Here is a 5,322-nt window from a genome sequence, read left to right as displayed (position 1 = left end):
TTAGACCTTGTCTATGATTGATTTAATATATGATGTTAACCTTTGAATGTTTTCCAGATGTGAAACCCATTTCAAAGATATCAAGCACACATGAAGAAACAAAGGCCAACTATAGCTGTAAGATACTTGGGACCTTTATGGTTGGGTAAGACACAAGCAATACCCACCAGAATGGTTGGGAAAAGCCTACAATACCTAATCCTACATGAAAATAAAAACAAAGGCTCCCAAAACTGTACAACTGTTAAGAAAAACTTATAGTAACAGGGGTAGGTTGCCCCCTTATAAGCTGTTGGCCAGAGTGATCTTAGGAATCCTCAAATTAATCAAGATTATTGCCACTAATGTCTGTGTACACTAGAAAATATTGGTAAGTCCATGTTACTGAAGACACTGTATGATGTGAACATGGGAGAAGGAGAGGCTGAGCAGAGACTAAGCTGAAAACTGTATGCCACTGGATGGATGGTTTTCATAGTCCCAGAAGGTGCTATGCAGATAGTTAGGGGAAAAGGATCCCCTGTGATTCTGCTCCACGATGGACCCTGCATGCTACACACTATTGCCATGCCAAGCAGTGCCTGCTGGTGCAATATTGGCTCAACTAACACAGATACAACCAAAAAATTTCTATTTGGATAAGGCCTGCTTCTAAGGGTGGAACATACATATGGTGCTCTAGACCAGGCCAATCCCCTGTGTCAGGGAAGGCTATAGACCCCAACAGGGAAGGCACTGCAAGTATACTATTTGAAGAATATGGTATACCTCCTGGGATATCTTCCAGGCATTTGTATATACAAATTTACAAATGCAGTATTTGTTTATATGTGTCTACTTCCTTCCATTTGTCTTTATAGTATGAGAGAAACCACTGAGATGGATCAGTGGCCATGTCTTGAAGGTGAATAATGGGGATGCCCAAGAAGTCAATATCTTGCCACAAGACAAGAGAGATGTGCTGCGTCTGTTACCCCCTCCAAGGCTCAGGGACCCTTGCAGAAGATTGCTGGAAAGTTTGTGAAAGCCAGACGAAGAGGTGGAATGTTGGGTAGGCATACCCTGTAAAGCTAGAACAGAAGAGGGGCCAGGGGCGGGTCTAGAGACTGACACTGAGAGATGCTGAGCACGCTGTGAAAAAGGGGAGAAGCCATCACCATTTTGGGAAACAGAGTGCTCAGACCACAGGGAGACAGCACTGGAAATGCTGGCAGACTGTGGGTGGGACATGCTGATGGTGTGTATTTCAAATTTGGGAAAGAAAACACCTGTGAGAATGCATGCTTTTGTAAATAACCCCCTCCAGGATGTCAAAACTATGCAAAATCCAAATAGAAAGTATTCTGTCAGTTTTGTCAGGCCTGAGGCCTCAGAGGGCTCATGCCTGGGTCTCCCAAGGGTGCGGGGCTTGGTTGGGGGGGTTCGGCGAAACAGATATATAAGGAATTTGTACCATTTAATTGCCTTTAACACATTATTTCATTACTTATTTATTTAGTTAAAATTTAATTTAAATATCACTAATGATCATTTTATATTTATTGTCTTAATATATAAATGAATACTCTCTCAAATCCAACTAACTATGCCTACCACTGAACTAAGTCTATAGAAGACACAGTCTACTTCCTTAGTTTAGAGGGATATTTGAATGAAACACCAAAGCCACTAGTCTCCAAAGGACAGACCCACACCTAAGAATATTTGGAAAAATTATATTAGACTCAATATGCCATTTTAAAAAGACAAATAATAATATAGGACATGAAGTTAGGAGAGATGAGTAAGATGGGGATAAATGGGGGAGGCATGGATTGGGGAAGGGGTCTGGGTTTGCTTGAGAACTGTTGTATAGGAATACAGAAACTCAATACAAAATATTTATATATAAAAACGAGTTGGAAGAGCCCTGAATATAATCAAAATACGTTGTATGAAATCCTCCAATCAATAAAACTATTTTAAGGGGCTGGAGAGAAGGCTCAGTGGGTAAGAACACTGACTGTTCTTGCATTAGATAAGGGTTCAAATCCCAGCACCCACATGGCAGCTAACAACTGTCCGTAACTCCAGTTCCAGGGAATCCAACAGTCTCTTTTGTCCACCATGGGCATTGCACAACATGGGTGCACTTACATACATGGAGGCATAACACTCATACACATAAAGTAAAAAATCTCTGGAAATTGTTATGGAATGTGTCAATGCTGTTGTAATGAAATGTTTCTTGATTGTGTGGTTATTAAATAAATAATTAAAAAAAAACTATTTTAAACGATTTAAGAATATTTCCAGAGTCCTGATATTTTAAACTCTAAACTTTTTTTTCAGTTCTCAGTGTATCTCTTTTCCCAAAATTAAAGATTGTCAAATATGAGTGGCAAATGACTGTAAATTTCAATGTAATGTATCACTAGAGGTAGAATTGTTTAGTTTTAAGCTAGTTCATGATTTTGATGAATGATATGCTCTACTCCACAACGAAAATACTATTTCTCCTTCAGAGTGAAATTATTTTAATAATGTCTATGACAGCTTCAAAGCATTACCTCTATTGGTCACATATGATGAACCAACTTTTATATACCAAAGTATTCTTCAAATTTCCATACTATTATGATCATATCACTTAACTAATATTTATAGCATGTATAATACTGTACTAAAAACCAAAGAGGTAGAAATGAAGGCAAATTAATTCTATTTAAATGGTTTTCTTGCTCACACATATGAGGGAAAAAAACCTCATTGGCTGGGAAAATAGGATAGAAACTTAAAGGGATCCCTCATAGTACCCAGATGTAATCCTTACTTTCAATGATCTCCTTTGCTTCCCAAAAGAATGGATTCATTAACGGAATAAATATATATACACATCTTCCTCAGTAGATGTTCTTTTTCACTCATATATTTAGTAACACAGTCTACATTTCTTGTCTCATGTATAGCTGTATTCTAGGAATTCGAACCTCACATTTTTAACATCTTACTGGATCACACCAAATTACCTCAAATTCAGCCAGCATAAATTGGGAACTATTTCCATGACTAACATTCTTTTTTATTTTTAAAAATACTTTATTTATTATTATTTTTATGTATATGAGTGTATTTCCTGCACTGAGGTAAGCACTCCCATGTCAGGCAATGCCCATAGAGGTCAGATCAGGGCATTGAATCCCTTGGAACTGGAGTTAGAGACAGATTTTATCTGTCATGTTGGTGCTGGGAATTGAAACCCGGGTAAGAGCAGTCAGTCAGTGTACCTACCTGCTGAGCCATTTCTCCAGCCCTCATGTTCCCTTTTTTATATTGTGTTGTCTGATTAAAATACACATATAGATATAAATGCATAACCTTTTCATACATTTAACTCTTCTAAGCTACAAATTTTATAGTTATTATATGTATATCTTATCAGTCAAACATAAAATCCTTCGAACTATCATCCCTTCAACTGACAAATCTCTCGTTCCTACTAAGTCCCAATCCAATTTATATTAATAATATCATAATCGTTATTAACTAGTATTTAAGTTAAATAACTCAGATTGCTCATTGAGTCAAAATGAGATCATATGCAATAGGAAATGAAGAGCCTTTGAAAGATAAAACAATAGTGTCTGATACTTTAAACCATTACTCTAATGAAGGAATGAACAACAGACTGAAAGGGAAAATGAATAAAGAATGAGATGTAGCAATAATCTTGTGCTCTGATGATAGGGGGCTGAGGTAGCACTGGAAACAAAAACTAGGTCTTTCCCAATGAAGAACTCGAATATTTAACCTATATGCTGTATTGTCCCACCTAGTACATTTTCTTCATAGGGTTGGATTTTGACATCGATTTTTGGAAAACTGAAGATGATACAAAGCTAAGGCAAATTACTTATGCTAGGCACTCCAAGAAGATGATTTATGTAATCGGATCAAATCTAAAATGACAAAAAAGACAAGGGGGAGGAGCTGACAAAGATGTTTTAAATATTCTACTGAATACTTTCCTCAACCCACAATGTCTCCTCCTCCTCCTCTTTCCCTCCCCATTCTCTTCTTTTACTTCTTCTTGGATATTTTGAGATAGGACCTCATTCAGTATCATATAATGGCCTGAAATTCACTTTGTAGCCTCAGCTGACCATAAACTCATAGCAGTCCACCTACCTCAGCCTTCAAAGTGTTTGGATTACAGATTACCAGCATAAGCCACCACACACAGTTTGCTAGGTTGCTAATCTTTTTTAAAGCAATTTTCACACATTAACTATTTGTTTTTCACAACAAAATGCTAAGTATTTGCAAGTATCTTTATTTTACACGGAAAGAGAGCAGTCAAACATTTTGCTAAACTGTGACAATGGAATCTCTCATTTATCACTGTAACAACTCTGAGATATTTACTGTGTCCATCTTATTTTACAGATAATGTAATGGAATCATCAAGATCTTTAAAAAACTTTCCCAAAGTCACACAGTAAAATGTAAGAACAGCAAATCAGATCCTAGTTTGTACAGATCTTACACTCTTATCCGCTATATCACAAGGTCCTAACTTCTTACTGTAAGCAGTGTTTCAAAGAACTAAGATAGACTGAGGTGCTACAGAACTCTTAACAGTATAGAGATTCTAAAAACAAAGCTAGTCATCAATGATGGGGTGGAGTCTGAGACCAACATAAAGTTTTATAAAATAAGTAGCAAGATAGGACTCCGATGAAACCCCCGCCTCCCCCAAGTCTATGTTCACCATTCAGTACTCACAGAGCCATGTTGTTTTCAGACTAAACTACACAGACAAAAACTAACCCCAAAGAAATCTTGCTCTTCAGTCGATTTAAGATAGAAGAACAATTTAACATTTATCTGGCACATTTATTCTTCAATACTTTCCACAAACCATTACCTTTAGTATTTAATCCAACAGCATTAGCCAAGCAATTATACAAAACAAAAGGAACACTGTAGAAATGCATTGCTCCTTTTCACCTCAGGAATTAAAAGCATATTACAAATATTTAATGCTCACAGCCACCCTCTGAGGAAAAAGCATCTTTATATGCCATTTACAGATCAGTAATCTGAAAGGCAAAATTTCTTAACTATTGACTGGTACTCAAGAAACAGACCCAAGATGACTTGGGTTCCAGTCATAGTCTGTCCAAGGAACATGTATAGCACTGGTATTGTTTTCTTTGCTAAATAAAGAGGTATTTAATAGGTACTATTAAGTAATATGTATGAAGGATAGTTAGAATATATAGAATATATCAGCCAACAAGAATTACAGAATGCCAATCATTTTGTAAAGTCTAAAATGAT

This window comes from Nannospalax galili, unplaced genomic scaffold, assembly GCF_000622305.1.
Source record: "Nannospalax galili isolate Female #2095 unplaced genomic scaffold, S.galili_v1.0 scaffold3, whole genome shotgun sequence".
Taxonomy (NCBI): domain Eukaryota; kingdom Metazoa; phylum Chordata; class Mammalia; order Rodentia; family Spalacidae; genus Nannospalax; species Nannospalax galili.
The sequence above is the reverse complement of the archived record's forward strand: the minus strand, read 5'-3'. Positions refer to the sequence as shown.